Here is a 17,507-nt window from a genome sequence, read left to right on the forward strand (position 1 = left end):
GTTATTTATTGTTAGATGTCCGGTGAATTAATAGTTTATGGTTTAGGGGTCCTTGACTTATAGGATTCCCAAGTTATATTTTAGGATTTTAAATTCATGTAATTTATTTTTATAAAGGAGGTTCTATTTTATTAATCGAATTTCATTCAGCGATTTATTCATTCTTTTTATTCTTCTTGTATTCTGTGTTCGTTTAAATACTAAATTGTTTTGATATTCTCGTATTTTCGGGTGTGGGTCTGGCCAACCTACACGTGGAAATTCGGGGGTATCACAAGTTCAAACCTTAACATCACCCTAATTAAGAATTGAAAAACACGTGTTGAACCAAAAAAGAAGGCCACACGTGAGGGAGCGTGTTGAAGGATTTATATATTTAAGTTACACCTCTAACAACTTACGCTTTTAGAGTAGATGGTTGTTAACAAAACGTAACTTTATGGTCCTATTCTCAAGTTGGAATTATATGGTCCAGCATATTGGACGTCATATAAATTAAAAATGTAAGTCACAAAATAATTAAATAAATAAAGTTGAGAGTCACTATGTGGAACCCAAGAAACACACTTGATGGTGATAGAAGAGAGAGATTTGATGAAGGGTGTGTACATCTTGAGTAAAGTATGGAGAATCATGCTCCCACTTACACATATCACACAAGTATTAGAACAAGATATCTCTGCATCCCTTTGTTCGAAGATTCTGCCAATGAGCATTCATTTCTTCATTCTTCTTTGGTAGAAGCTACCACGAGCTTTCAATTTCATATCTTTTCATGGGTAGCACCATTATTGAGCTTGATCATATGTATCCTTCACAGTGGTTCTTCAAATCCTAGAGTCGAGCTTTCATTTGAATATCTCTTGATTTAACTCTAGGTATTTGGGTAGAAATTGTACAAATCAGTCTATTGAAAGATACATCTTTGTACGCCAAGGCTCACTCTCAGCCTTTATGTGAGAGGAGTTGAGGCTCACTCTCAGCCTTCATGTGAGAGGAAATAGGCCAACTCTCAGCCATGATTTGAGGAGATGGGCTTATTCTCAGCCTTAATGTGAGAGGAGTTTGGCAAACTCTCAGCCTCTCACACATGATGGGCTTACTCTCAGCCTTAATGTGAGAAGAGTGTGGCTAACTCTCAGCCCTACTTTGAGAGGAAGACGGCTTGCTCTCAGCCTTGATGTGAGATAGGTTCCCACTCATCCTCAAAGTGAAGAGGCTCTACTCTTTGCCTTCAAGAAGGGGCTCCAATAAAGATTGGATTTCAAATCCTCGAGTTAAAGCTTGAGGCGAGGATGTAAGTAGTTTTCCCGAACCTCATAAAATATTGTGTCAGTATCTCTAACCCTTAAACTCCTTTAGATTTAGTGTCCAAGTATGTTTAGTTTGGTTTAGATGCATTTAAATGTGTTTGTGCATGCATAATTAGGTGAGATTAGATGCTTGATATCATAGTCTAATTTCTCTGTTCTAGATGCATGATTAGGATTAGATGTATGTTTTTACCAAGCCTTGATTTTTTGAAAGACTTAATTTGTTTAGTTGATGTGTAGCACTCTTTGTATAATTATAACAATCGGTGATTTGTTCCCCTGTGCTTGCTAGCTTCCATGTATGTATGCATTTCATTTTAACCAACAACCAAACAAGCCACAAATCAAACAAAAAACTCAAGTCACTATTGAAATATTATTATTATTATTATTATTATTATTAGCTGTTTTTAGCCTTTTATTAGGTGTTTTATGTAAGATCCCTGTAATCATGGATCACGTAGATAAGATTGTCGACTTTAAAATATAATCAAATCAAAAGTGATAAAGAAGAAAAAGAGAAGAAAGCGGATGAGAGAAAGAGAGAGAGAGATGGGGAAAGAGAGAAAGAATGAAAGAATCCTTTCATCCTTCCACCACATTCTATTTATGATAACAAGTTTCAGAAATTACACATAAGCCCTAACATTATATAAGTAATAACAAATAAGGCCCTGAAAACACTCCCCCTCAAGCTGGTGCAAAGATATCTATCATGCCCAACTTGACTAACATATTTTGCAAGCAAGTCTAGATCACACCCTTAGTCAAAACATCAACAACCTGATCATGTGTATTAACGTGTGGAGTACAAATCAGCCCAAGACGAAGCTTTTCCTTGATGAAGTGTCGATCGACTTCAATGTGCTCTGTCATGTCATGTTGAATTGGATTGTGAGCAATGCTAATAGCAGCCTTGTTGTCACAATACAACTTCATTGACTCGCGAACAGGATAACCCAACTCACCCAACATCGTACGTAGCCATAACAACTCACAAACTCCATGTGCCATGGATCTGAACTCAGTCTCTGCACTAGATCTACCTACTACACACTGTTTCGTGCTTCGCCATGAAACAAGATTACCTCCAACAAATGTGCAATATCCTGAAGTAGATTGTAGATCATAGATCGTCGATCTGTCACAGACCCTGCCCAATCAGCATCAGTATAGGCTTCAACACGCAAGTGGCCATGACTGCCAAACAATATCCCCTTACCAGGTGAACTCTTAAGGTAGTGAAGAACATGATGAGCTGCCTCAAGGTGAGGCCTACATAGAGCATACATAAACTGACTAATCACACTAACAGTGTAGGCAATATTCGGGCGCATGAGAGATAAGTAAATCAGTCTCCCAACCAATCGCTGAAATCTTTCCACATCATCTAATGGGTCTCCATCTACATCATTAAGCCTATGGTTTTGCTCAGTGGGAATATCAATAGGTCTAGCTCCAAGCCTGCCTATTTCAGCCAACAAATCTAACACGTACTTCCGTTGAGAAATGAACACCCCTATCTTCGATCTGCACACCTCGATCCCAAGAAAGTATCTCAATGATTCGAGATCTTTAAACTTGAACTTTGTCCCCAAGAATGACTTCTTCGACGAATCTCTTTTTGATCATTTCCAGTGATAACAATATCATCAACATATACAATAAGGATAGTGGTGCAGCCCTGGTGCTTCTCGATGAAGAGAGTACGATTTGTCTAACTCTGTTTGTACCCTACATTTTTCACAGCAGTGCTGAACCTCTCAAACCAAGCACGTGGTGACTGCTTTAACCCATACAAGGCTTTATTTAGCTTGCACACTAAATTCTGACCATTGGCAAGCTTAAACCCTGGTGGCATAGTCATATACACCTCTTCCTCTAAGTCACCATGAAGGAAAGCATTCTTTACACCCAGTTGATGTAAGGGCAATTCAAATTAGCTGCCAAAGAAAGAATAACACGTATAGAGTTCATCTTGGCAATTGGAGCAAATGTTTCCAGATAATCAATTCCATAGGTCTGAGTGAAGCCCTTTGCAACTAACCGAGCTTTATATCTCTCAATTGTTCCGTCTGCATGATACTTTATTGTGTAGATCCATTTACAGCCTACTGGTTTCTTATCCCTAGGTAATGGAACAATATCCCAAGTACTATTCTTCTCAAGGGCCATCATTTCTTCAAGCATAGCTTTTTTTTCCATGGAGTTTGACTGAGAGCATCTGAAACACTAAAAGGAACAGATACAAAGGAGATACACGAAGTGAAAGCACGATATGTTGGAGATAAGGCATCATAGGATACAAACTAAGATATGGGATGCTTTGTACAACTATGAACGCCCTTACGATAAGCAATAGGGACATCAAGATCAATAGGAATGCTATTGGGAAAAGAATCAGGAGTATCAATGTCAACTAAGGAATTACCTGGATCAAGGGAGACTTCTTGGTCCTCAGGTGAGTCAATAACTTGTTTTGCCCTCCTAGTGTAGACAATTGGCTGCTTTCCATGCTGCAAATCAATAAAGTTAGGAGGACTAGACATAGGTACCACAGTAAGAACCTCCCTATGAATAGGAACAAGCAAAGGAAAGGGGCATTCCCTCTGAATGGACAATGGATTCTCTACCTGTATAGTAGTCTCCCCCTGTATAGAATCCTGAGCAGGTGAAAAAAAAGGAACAGACTCAAAGAATATAACATCCATGTAGACAAAGCGACGGCGAGTGGTAGGGTTATAACACCGATACCCTTTCTGAGTGGCAGAGTCCAAGAAATGTACCTTGACTAAAAAGATACCTTGATTGAGGTATTTTCATTCAAAGATTTAATCTTTACTCATTAAAACACTCTCCGTGACTCCCAAGGGAACTCGAATAAGTTTAACTCAAAATTCTTATTTTCATTCAAATATTCAATCATTATACATTAAAAAGGTCTATTGCCTTAAATGGTACCTTGATTGAGGTATTTTCATTCAAAGATTCTATCTTTACTCATTAAAACACTCTTTGTGACTTCAAAGGGAACTCGAATAAGTTTGACTCAAAACTCTCATTTTCTTTCAAAGATTCAATCTGTATACATTAAAAAGGTCTAGTGACTTGAAAGGTACCTTGATTGAGGTATTTTCTTCCATTTTGTCCTTGCGATGATAAATGTGAAAATAACAAACACAACCAAACACTTTAGGAGGGACAGTAAACAAGGCAGTGTCATGGTGTAAGACAGAGAAGGGGGATTGATAGCCAAGAACCTTAGAAGGCATGCGATTGATAAGGTATGTAGCTGTTAAGGTTGCATCAGTCCAATAACTTTTAGGCACCCCCATCCCAATTAGAAGAGAACAGTCACCTCCGTAATGTGACGGTGTTTTCTTTCAGCTACACCATTCTGTTGTGGTGTATCAACACAAGAGGTTTGATGGACAATCCCGTTATCAGCAATAAAAAAAGGTAAGACCACCATACATAAACTCTCCTCCATTATTAGATCGAAGAATTTTGAGGGGACAACCAAACTGAGTACATATCATCCTATGAAAGGTTTTAAAAATGGAATGAACTTCATCTTTGGTTTTCATAAGATAAAGCCAAGTATATCGACTAAAGTCATCAACAAATACAAGAAAGTAACGAAAACCAAGTAAAGAAGTAGTAGATTTAGGGCCCCACACATCAGAATGAACAAGCTGCAAAGGAGCTGTATTTATTAATACTAGTAGGATAAGAAACACGACATTGTTTATCGAGAATGCATGTTTCACAATTTAACTCAAAAGATTCAACAGAAGCAAACTGGGGAAACACATGCTTCAAAACTGGAAGAAGTAAATGACCTAGTCTATTATGCCATCGCATTAACAGATCTTTATTGACATTACTATTCCTAACACTAGATTGATTTGCAACATAATAAGAAGTTGGCCTCACGTTCAGCAAATACAAGTAGTTGTCCTCACCTCCACTTCCAATTGTCTTCCCCGTGTCCAAGTCCTAAAACACACAGTGAAATGGAAAAAATATTACACTACAATTCAAGCCTTTTGTAACGTGACTGACAGAAAGGAGGTTATTGGTAAACCTTGGGACATGAAGAACAAATGATAAGGTAAGATTAGGAGAGGCAGAAACAGTTCCCTTCCCCGCAATGGAGGTGAAGGTGCCATCAGCCACTCTAACCTTCTCCTTACCAGAACATAAACTGTACGAATAAAAATCAGATGCCATGTCAATCATGTTATCAGTGGCTCTTGAATCAATAATCCAGGGTGGCCCACCAATAATGTGGAAACCTGGTGTGCCGAATGAGAGTTACCTGTCTGGGCGAAGTTAAAGGTGGAAACAGAGGAATGTTGTACTAGTAGATGTCAGAGAGCATCAAGTTCAGCCTCGGACAAAGAACTCGGTGTCCCTGAGGAGGTATGACTAGTAGAAGCAGTCTCACGCTCGCAGTATGTTTGGCCTAGCATTCGCATTAGCAGGAGCTGAAGTAGGGCAACCGTGTAGATTCCAGCATGTTTCCCTAGTGTGGCGCGTAAGCCCACAGTGATCACACCTCAACTTGCTTTTGTCATCCTGTTTCCCTCCTTTTAGAGGGTTGGGCTTGTTCCATTGTTGTGTGGCAGGAGCAGACCTCCCAGACAATGGTACTTTTGGCTCAAGCTTAGTGTATACTGGTGCAGACATATCCTTCATTATGCTCTCCTCAGTCTGGATATACGAAAACACATCTCTAACAGAAGTAAGGGCTGGATACCTGCCTAACACTTGTAGACTGGCATGCTCGTATCTCGAATGCAGACCACCCAAGAACTCATAGATTCGATTCCTTTCTACCATAGAATGAAATGCTTTAACATTCGTTGCACACACAGGTATATAGTCTTGGTAGTGATCTAACTCTTCCCATTTACCACGTAAAGTGTGGTAATATGTAGCAAGAGTTTAGTCTTCCTACTAGAATTTGGAAATCTATTGTTGGAGTTCATACAGTTTTACAAAATTACCAGTCGAGGAACATGTCTCTTCCACAGCCGTCCATAGCTCTTTAGCTATTTTCACAAACAGAAACCCTTTACTGATCTGTGGCTGCATTAACTGCAACAACCACGTCATAACTAGTGCATCATTTGCACTCCACTCTTTGAATTCAGGATCGCTCTTGGAGGGATACATGATGGTCCCTTCGATATAGTCAACCATCCTATGACCAATGATATGCATACGAGCAGATTGAGCCCACTCCATATAGTTCGTCTCATCCAACCTAACAGTCGTAATACAAAGGCTTGGGTGGTGATCACTACTACCTCCCAATACTGGAGTCAAACTAGGACAAGACCCAGCTTCTTTTGAAGTCACCTCTGAACCAGACATTTTATCAAACAGCTTCTAGGTATACAATCCTCATAAACAAAAATAGCAACAAAATACGTAAAGAACCACCTCTCTAACACACAAACTTCAACTAGAAAGATTACCGTCTTCTAAGATGTATAAAAAGCGACCATACAATCACCACACAAACCCTAAAAAGCAACAAAGTAGACCATACCAGAATCGCGAACGACGAAGAAAAAGCCATTGTTGCAAAAACCCACAAACACAAGAAAAACACCAATCAAGATTGCAATAGATAAAAAAACAGGTCCGAAAAAATTTTTTACGCACTACCCCCTACGACCCCCAACCAACTCACTGCGGAGTTGGATTTGTAATACCTGTGGATGTGATTAACACTACTTCCTTGCAAACAAATCCCATCTTGGAATCTCTTCAAAACCGTTGACACCAACTAGGGTTTACACAAACTTGCCCTAGAGTTTCAACTACACACCTAGAGCTTTACAAACCATGCTTTGATACCATGTTGACTTTAAGATATAATCATATCAAGAGTAAGTGATAAAGAAGAAAAAGAAAAAAAGAAGAAAGCGGATGAAAGAAAGAGAGAGAGAGAGATGGGGAAAGAGAGAGAATGAAAGAATCATTTCATCCTTCCACCACATTCTATTTATAATAACAAGTTTCAGAAATTACACATAAGCCCCAACATTAAATAAGTAATAACAAATAAGCCCTTGACAACAAAGATCCTCATAATCATAGGATCACGTAGATTTTGGCATATTTCCCAGTTTTCTTTGATTTGATTTCCTTTCTTTGTACCCTATTCTTCTATATAAATATAGCTCTAGGCTCTCGATTTGAGTAGGCCAAAACCCAAAAACGCTTTTTTTTTTTTTTTGTATCAGAACAAAACAAAAAACATTCGCCCCCTCATCTTCCTTCCCCAACGTTCGCCCCCTCATCTTCCTTCCCCAACGCCGCCACCTTCTCTCTCCTTTTTCCCTCACCTCCGACGCACCTCCATCTCCTCCCAGCCCTTGACTTCTTTTCTAGGAGAATTCCCTTAGGTTTTTTATGACCTAAGGGTCCTCTTCTTTCCCCCCCCCCCCCCCCCCCCTGTGGGCTGCCGGTGTTTGTTCAACAGCATATTTGCAGGAAAGCGCCGACTTTTCCACCCTTGTTTTTCTCTTTCCTCCCTCTTTGACTTGTGGACTGCCTTATTTTGCTACTATGAGTGATTCTAGTAGCCAAAAGGACACTTTATCTTCAGCACAGCATACTCCGGCATAGCGGGTTACTAATGTGCTCTTAAATGGGTGCAACTTCGTATCTTGGTCCCGTTCTCTTCAACTCTATATTGGAGGGAAAGGGAAAATTGGTTGGCTTTTGGGTCTCGTCAAGGAACCGGAAAAGATGAATACTAAATATATTGCATGGGACATGGACAGATGCACCATTCTGGGTTGGATCTTCAACTCAATGGAGGTTTGTATATATAATGTGTTCATGTTTCACACTTCCGTTTTTCGTTTGTGGCAAGCCCTTAACAAGATGTATGCTCATTCCCGCAATGACGCTCGTATCTTTGAACTTTATCAGGAGATTGCTCATGCATCTCAAGAGACACTCAAGTTGTCAGTATCAGAGTATTTTGGGTACCTCCAGTCTAGGTGGGAAGAATTAGCACAGTATGAACCACTCTCTGATTTCTCTAAAGCTACTGCAACTCTTTTGGTCAAGAGACTGGATCACCAGCATACCTACCAGTTTTGTATGCGTTTACGATCTGAGTATGATGCTCTTAAAACTCAAATCATAAACACGTCTCCTATACCCGATTTATATGATGCTTTCGCTATTGTTAACCATGAGGAGCATAGACGTCAGATCTCTCATCCAGTAGCTTTACCAGAGACTCCAATTGATCAGATGGCTCTTGTTGCTAATTCTAGACTTTCAGAGGGAAAGGTTATTTCTCGTAATCGTCCTGCTGGACGTGGCTGCACTACCGCAGTAGCTGATACAATGGGTGGGTATACTACTCCACAGATTGTTATCCCTCTTACTTCCACTCCTCCCAGACCATCTTTTAAGATTTCAATCAGTTACAGTCCCTAATTGGTCAGCGTCAAGAGCAATTCGGAGCTTTATCTACTAGGGCTAGCTCTTCTACTCCCACGGCTACTATAGCTACAGGTATTGCTTTTCATGTTAAAGCGGGAAAACCTACTTAGATTTTGATTCCGAAGCCAATGATCACATGACTAGTAAGTTGTCATTATTTTCTACTCCCGTTACTCCTGTTAATCAGGATGTTAGTCTAGCTGATGGGTCAACCACCATTATTCGAAGTATATGAGATGTTCATCTATCCCCTAATATTATTTTGCCATTTGCTCTTCATGTTCCTAACTTTGCATTTAATCTTCTATCTGTTAGCAAACTTGCCAAATCACTAAACTGTGCAATGATTTTCTTTCCTCATTAATGTGTTTTACAGGACTTGTGTTCGAAGAGGATTTTTGGCAGGGGACATAAGCACAATGGCCTCTACTACTTTAGGGATCCTCCACCGACACCTCCTCCACTTGCTTCAAGCCTTCAAGCCTCTATTCTTCCAATTTCTAGAGCTTAAACCGAGCTTGAACAAGAATATGAGATTAAACTTGGCTCGTTTTATTAAACGAGCTGAGCCGAGCCCAAACTCAACTTTTTTGAGCTTGTCAAGATCCCGAGTTGAGCCCACAAATGAACGAACCAAGCACTAACAGTCTAAAGCTCGGGTAGGTTCATTTGCAACCCTACACACAGATGAAAGTCTCTTGCATATAAGATGATCAATTTTCACTTATGAATGAAATTCAAATACACAAACATGAGCATGTGGACATGTTACTATGTAAGTGGTGCTACAATTCTATAATCCATTAAACCAAAGTCATTGTAGCACAACATTTAAGTGCTAGCATGAGCATCAAAAGAGAAATTTGAGGCTATAGTTCAACACTAACAGTCAATTCCAAAATAATAAAAACAATAATATAATAAAATAAATAATATTTTGCAGGCATTAGTTAACAAATTATTGCCAAACAATAAGTTACCTGAAAACCTTTGTACTTGATGAGCTCTTTAATTCGGTCTACAACAAAGAGTTGTCCTTCCCCATCAAAATATCCAAGATCTCCTGTATGCACCCAGCCCTGTTTATCTATAGTTAGCTTGGTGGCCTGGGGATTGTTGAAATAACCTGAAAATGTGTTGTTGAATTGTATTAGTACAAATCATCAAACTTAAAATAAAATAACACTTGCATACAATTTAAAGAAATCCTTAGGGTTTGTTAATAAAATAACACTCGCATGAAATTTGAAGAAATGAGAGGGCCCTGTTTGGTTTAACAAAACCAAAGAATGAGATGCCTACATTTATTACCAACTTTTATCAAACTGAGAATATCATCCATTGGATGTTTATACAGGAATAATTTAACCATATAAAAGTACCATATCCTGAAACAAGTTGTTAGATTTCTGCAAAACACTCCCCCCACCACAACAAAAAAATAAAAATAAAAATAAATAAATAAATCAACAAAAACAAAGAATGAGATGCCAAGTTGCCAACATTTATTTCAAGCTTTTATCAAACTAAGAATATCATCCATTGAATGTTTATACAGGAATGCTTTAACCATATAAAAGTACCATATCCTGAAACAATCATTAGATATTTTCTACACGCTCTCCGCACCACAAACAAATAATAATAATAAATAAGTAAATAAAAATAACACACCCACACAAATACACCACTTTTTCCAGAAGACCATAATCACCATATCTTGAAACAATTCATCAAATATCTGCTACACGTTACCCCAAACCCCACCTTCAATTATCACACACACCTCCACCTCTTTTACACCCAATAAGATGATAGGTAACCCTGCTAAAAGATTTTCCATGCGTCAATAAGTCAAACTAAATGAAATCAATAAAAAAATGTACACATCACTTGAAATTTTGAAAATAAAAATCTTCAATAGTTGCATGAAATTTTATTGGCACGTGACTTGGGTCCATTATGCTTTTTCATATCATTCGAAATAATGATGTATGATTACAAGTACCATAATTCTTAAGAGATTAAATAATGGTATCATTTGCACCTACATAGTCATACTCGTAAGGCCATAAATAATGTTCGTGTGCACATGGCTTGTGGCCCCTCCCCCACCCAATGGTGCTGTTGCTTACTGTTGAGAGAGAGAGAGAGAGAGAATATATGAAAACTTAAATGTTATATACAATGGTGTTTATATAAGAGAAGCTACGGGAACAGGTGAGTGGAGAACAAGAAAACCCTATACATGGTAATTCTATATATGGTAATGAGGGGTAGGTGACAACTTATACAATACTAACTGTACATGCGTGACAACTTATACAATACTGTACAACACTCCCCCTCAAGCTAGAAAGTAAATGTCAATAACTCCCAACTTGCTACATATGGAATCAATAGAGTTCTTAGGAAGCGTCTTAGTGAAGATGTCTGCCAGCTGTCTACCAGAAGGAACAAAAGGTGTAACAATCTCATTCGAGTCAACTTTAGATTGAATGAAATGGCAATCTACTTCAATGTGTTTAGTCCTCTCATGGTAGACTGGATTGCTAGCAATATGAATAGCTGTCTGATTGTCATAATGGAGAGGAATTGGGTACTGGACTGAAATCCCAATGTAAAAAAAATTTCAACCAAGTAAGTTCACAGGCAGTGTGTGCCATGGCACGATACTCTGCTTCAACACTGGAACGAGCCACAACTAACTGTTTCTTACTCCTCCAAGTTACTAGATTTCCTCCTATGAAGGTGCAGTAACCCGTGGTGAACAGTCAATCAGAAGGAGAACTGGCCCAATCTGCATCTGTATATCCCTCAATCCGAAGATGTCTAGAATATCGATAAAGCAGACCACGTCCCGGAGCACCCTTGAGATACTTCAAGATGCGTACAACTGTTGTTCTTAACTGATTATAGGCTATTACTATTTATAGGCTATTACCATTATTGTTCTTAACTGATTACATTGGGCCAATATTCAAAAGTTTTCCTCCTTCTGGGCTTGATCTTCCAATGGGCTTGATCTTCCTCGGTGGATCCCCCAGGTTCGGCCCATTCCGGGGCGCTTTGGCATGAATCCTACTTCAATCGTTCGACCCGATCCCGATCCAGCGAACTACATCCGGCCCATGCCATTTGCTGCATCCTCAACTGCCCCCATAATTACCCCTTATTAATTAGGGGGTAATTATTAGAGGCTACTAATGATAACCTGGCGGCTCGAGAAGATCGTGTGGGAGAATGGACGGTTAGATTTAGGGGTCGGCGTTTCGAGATTCAAAAAACTCATCGCTTTCCTGACTCCTCGGACCTTGGGCTCACCTTGTCTTTATAAGTTTCATAGATGTTCCATCGATCCTCTTTACCGTCTCCATCTCACTTTCTATTGCTCGAATACTGTCCGGCGATCTCTTGCAAAAGATCCTCCTTCCAGTGGCCTTGCAGTACTTTCTGCCGTTTTCACTCTCTAAGGTTAGTTTCATTTGCATTTTTCTCCTGGAAGACTCCTTTCTCTTCCTCGGAATCTTCATTCATTCTCACCATGACAGTAGATCTAGACGTTCTTCGCATGAAACTTCACCTCCCTGACGATGTAGAAATTAGAAACTGCCCCCGAGAGGTGAATATTAGAACCGGTGCTAGCCTTCTTCCCGGCGAGGTCCTGTTTTCACTCCTCCATCTTAATCTCCTTAGGTTTCCTTTGCATCCTTTCTTTTGCTATGTTTTCAACAAGCTAAATCTTTCCCCTTTGCAAGTAAACCCCAATTTCCTTAGGATTTTGTCTGTTATGCTACTCCTGATTCGTGACAGAGGTCTGGATTTGGACCTCGTAGATCTTCTCCTCTGTTACAAGGTCAGCAAGATCAGAACTGATGAACCGTTTTACCACTTTTTCCCCATTGAGAAGAGGTCCATCTGCACGGATAAAATCAAATCCGAGAAAGGCTGGAGGAAAAATATAATTGGGGTTAGGGGAGCCTGGTTCTCTCCAGCTGCGGAGGAATTCCCTATCCCGAGCACTTTTGGAGAGTGCTCTGTCTCTTTTTACAAGAAATATAAAAACCATAAGAGTGACTGTCCTTACGAGATTTGCATTCCTCGTTTTTGTACTTTCTTGTGCCATTCCTTAGGCATTCCTTGTGATGATTTGAGCTACGGTGTGTGCAGGGATAGAGATAACTACCTGAAGCGGTACGTTCTGACCAACGTTCCCTCCTGCTCGGACCTCCTCACCTCAGACAATCTCCTCGATATCTCAATCCTCGGCAAGACAATGAGCCAACTCCAGATCCCTTCCTTCTGCAGGAAGAAAACCGCCCCCAGGCCTGCTATCACCCCTGCATCAAATTCCTCACCAGCTTCAGCATCTTCTTCTACTACCCTTTCTGATACCGCTCCTTCCACCAATCCATCCGTGACGGCTGCTGACCCGGTTGCTAACACAGCGACTGCCAGTCCGAACGTTACCCCTTCTGTCAACAATCCTCCTGGTTCCACCACTGCTTCCGCACGGGAAAAGGCCAGAGGAAAGAGGCACCAACCTGATAGTGCCCTCAGCATCGATGACGTTCCTTTGTCTCAGAGGGTTAGGCCCTCTGGGCCGAATGTGGTACCCCTAGCGAGACCTCCTCAGACTAGGCCCCCTACCCCTTCTGGGCATGCCTCCGCTTCAGGAACGGCACCATGGAGCCCTCGCTTCATTCGAACAGACGGATCGTCTGTAAAACCGACCGAGACCATGTTCAAAGATGGTCAGACCGCAATGGCCTACTACAGAAGTATGTGGACTCCCAAGGACATCGAGGTAGCCAAAGGTCTGTCTCAGAAGGAAGTGTTCAGCCGATTTCCCTTATCCGCCATGGAGGTAACTTCTGCCCCTTAGTCAATAAATCTTTACACACTCTTTACACTTATTTTCTTCTAACCATCTGCTCGGCTTAACTAGTTGTCCTGTATATCTCTACAGACCCTGTACGGGATGATGGCTATGCAGAAACAAGTTGAGCATGTGAATGCCAAGGTCCGCGCGCTTTCTGACAGCCTTAATGCAGCGAACAAAGAGAACGATGATTTGGCTGCTTAGAAGACCGGGTTGATGGTTCAACTTGGTAAGATTGAAAATGAGAGGGATTCGTTGAGGAAGGAGACTGACTCTCTTCAGGATGAGAGGAATGCATTACAGCTTGAAAAGAGTGTCTGGCATACCGAGCGGGAACCCCTTAAGGCTGAAAAGGAAGAACTGCTACGCCTTCTGAGTGATGAGCAATCCGCTCGGATGGCCTTTGAGAAAAGGGCCTTGGACGAGCGCAACGCTTTACTCGATACCATCAGTAGGGTAAACGGTGGTATGCTAGCTCTGCATGCTCGGTTTTCTAGAGTTGGAGCTCTCAGATATGCTCAGGGGTTCCGAGAGGGTTACGCCAATCGTGTTCCGGATGAGGGTCAGACCGGTTCTACCCCTGATAATGTTGATAAAGAACTGGATATTGACCCTCCTGGTGTTTATACCGATCCAGACTCCACCGCTGCCGAGGGCATATTTGATGAATGTCAGGAGATTGCCTCTTCTCGGATCACTCCTACTCCTTCTGCTACTCTGACTTTGGACATTATTCCTCTGTCCACCTTGACTCCATCTGTTGTTACTGTTGAAGATAACCCTCAGCAGAATGATTCTTCCAACGCTATTGAGGGTAGGACTCAACAGAACGATTCTGTCATTCACCTCGACTCTCCACCTCGTGAGGATGGTGATACCACCAATAATGAGGAGACAGCCCAGCATCATCAAGAGGCTGACGAGGCAAACGCCTCTTAGTTAGAACTCTTTTTTCTCTTTTTTTTTTAAATGTACTGACTTCGGTATATTCGCCATCTTTACACCTCATTTTTTTTTTGTAACTCTTTGAACTTTATTAATGAGATGGCCGACTTTTGATCAAGCTTTTTATGTAAACTCTTTTTCTTTTTCTTTTTTATATAGCAAGTGTTTAGCGTTCGGCTCATAGTGCCAGCTACCACTTACTTTGCTCAGGCGCCTGGTGCTCGGCTAAAATGCTACTTGCCACTTGGCCCTCTGTTTTTCTTAGCAAGTGTTTGGCGTTCGGCTCATAGTGCCAGCTGCCACTTACTTTGCTCAGCCTTTTAAAGAGGAGTGCAATCTTTATAAATCTCATAAACTTGTACATTCGACTGTATTCAATTGAAAATGAACAAAATTCAGTATTAAATCTCAACTTTTTATTGATAATACCTCTTCAGAGAAGTAGCATTCCAAGGCTTGTTAACCAGCCTTCCGGCCATGGTTTCTAAGGTATATGCCCCTTTTCCTATGGCCTCTGCAATTCTGTATGGGCCTTCCCATGGCGGCATCATCTTTTTGACTATCCCCACCTTCTTTTTCAGAACCAGATCACCTGGTCTAAAGTCTCTGTGCTTTACTTTCTTGTTATGGCTGTTCGCAAGCGTCTGCTAGTAGGATGCGAGCCTTACCGCTGCTGCGTCTCTTTTTTCTTCTAGCAAATCGAGGTTAAACCTTAACATACTGTCATTATGCTCACGGTTCCACGCCAAGCTTCGAACAGTCGGAACTAAGTGCTCGACTGGTATAACTGCTTCGGTTCCATACGCCATAGTGAATGGGCTTTCTCCGGTCGGTCGTCTAGGGGTCGTTCTGTAGGCCCATAGGACGTTCGGCAGTTCATCTAACCACCTTCCTTTCTTTTCCTCTAGCTTCTTCTTGATACAAGTAAAGATTGTTCTATTTGTAATTTCCGCCTGTCCATTGGCCTGTGGGTGACTTACTGCCGCTAGCTTTTGATTAATTCCATATTCCTCCAATAGCTCTCTTACTTGCTTACTGTCAAGGTTGGTACCATTATCCATGACGATTGACCTCGGAATACCAAACCGGCAAATAATATTACTCCAAATGAATCGTCTCACATGAGTTTAAGTAACGCTCGGATATGGCTCTGCTTCCACCCACTTAGTAAAGTAGTCTGTAGCCAGCAGCACATACTTGTTCTGAGCTCTGGCAGTTGGTAGAGGACCAACTACATCCATCCCCCACTGTGCGAAAGGCCATGGTGTGGCCATTACGTGCAAGTCTTCAGGTGGTTGGTGAATCAGTGGTCCGAACCTTTGGCACTTATCGCACCTTCTGGACAATTCTTCCGAATCTCGCGACATGTTCGGCCAGAAGTACCCTTGAGTCATTGCTTTGTGTGCTAAAGATCTCCCCCCCGAGTGGTTTCCACATACACCTTCATGTATAGCTCGTAGTATTTGCCGAGCCTCTGTGGGGGTAACACACTTTAAGTACGGTCCGGAAAAAGATCTTCTGTATAACTGGTTATGCACTACGGCGTACTTCGCAGCATTCGCTTTGATTTTCCTAGCCTCATCTCTTTGTTCAGGGAGAGTACCATCTCGGATGTAAGTTATGATCGGATCAATCCAACTTGGCTCATATGGAATAACATTCACTTGCCAAGGATCCGAGCCTGAAGGTTCTTTGAAAATGGATGGCTGGTTTAATATTCCCACTGGAATCACCCTTGCCAATGTTTCTCCAGAACCCGAGGCACTACATGCTAGCCGGTCGGCATCTTCGTTATACTCCCTCGGAATTTGAATGAATTCAATTTTTTCAAAGTTGTTCGCCTCCCGCATAACAGCAGAATGATATGCTTCCATCGTTTCATCTTTGGTTCCATACTCACCCCTCACCTACCAAACAATTAACTGTGAGTCACTAAAAACATTCAAATTCCTGACCTTAAGTTCCTCGGCAAGCTTTATTCCTGCCAGCAACGCTTCATACTCTGCCTCATTGTTCGTGGCTGCGAATTCAAGCCGAAGCGCTTGGCTTAAGGCTGTACCTTCTGGCGTCTGCAGTTTGATCCCAATGCCTGCACCCATCTGATTTGAGGATCCATCAACGAAGAGTTTCCATAAGCAACTACGAAGATCCTCCTCCACGTCCTCTGAATCACATTCAAGTAAAAAATCTGCCACCGCTTGCCCTTTGATTGCTGTTCTAGGTTCGTATGTGATATCAAATGAGCTTAACTCCATGGCCCACTTCGTCATTCTTCCTGAGAGATCTGGTTTGTGCAGGATTATTCTGATAGGGAAAGTGGTTAGAACGATGATAGGATGGGATTCAAAATAATGCCTGAGCTTTCTTTTCGCGTACACTAGCGAGAGTATCACCCGCTCTGCCTTTGAATAACGTCTTTCGGCCTCAGTCATTGTCTTGCTAACATAGAACACTGGATATTGCCTCCCTTCTGCGTAGCAGATCAGAACGCCACTTGTCGCGATGCTGGATACTCCAAGATATAAAAACAGCTTTTCGCCCGATTCTGGAGCTGACATTACCGGAAGGTTTTGCATATATTTTTTCAGAGCAGTTAACGCTAAGCGCTGTTCATTTCCCCAAACCTGCCTGTCGTGGCTTCGTATTGTGTCAAAAAATGGTTTGCATCGATCTGACAATTTGGAAATAAAACGGCTCAGTGCAGCAATCCGTCCCGTAAGTGTTTGCACTTCTTTGATTGTCGTCGGCTCGACATTCTTAGTCAGAGCATCTGCTTGGGCAGGGCTTGCCTCGATGCCTCTGAGATTAACCACGTGCCCTAGGAATTGGCCTGAACTTACACCGAACGAGCACTTGTTCGAATTGAGCTTCATTCCATATCGCCTCAA

At 41.4% G+C, this 17,507-nt stretch overlaps 1 pseudogene; it reads right to left on the minus strand.

The window, feature by feature from the left end:
• LOC132303384 (probable CoA ligase CCL7) overlaps positions 1–17,507 on the minus strand; it is a 39,126-nt pseudogene that overhangs the window by 11,508 nt on the left and 10,111 nt on the right.

The sequence above is a fragment of the Cornus florida genome, unplaced genomic scaffold (assembly GCF_030987335.1).
Source record: "Cornus florida cultivar Cherokee Brave unplaced genomic scaffold, ASM3098733v1 CherokeeBrave_3.0.0_Hap2_Chr04, whole genome shotgun sequence".
In the NCBI taxonomy this organism is placed as follows: Eukaryota; Viridiplantae; Streptophyta; class Magnoliopsida; order Cornales; family Cornaceae; genus Cornus; species Cornus florida.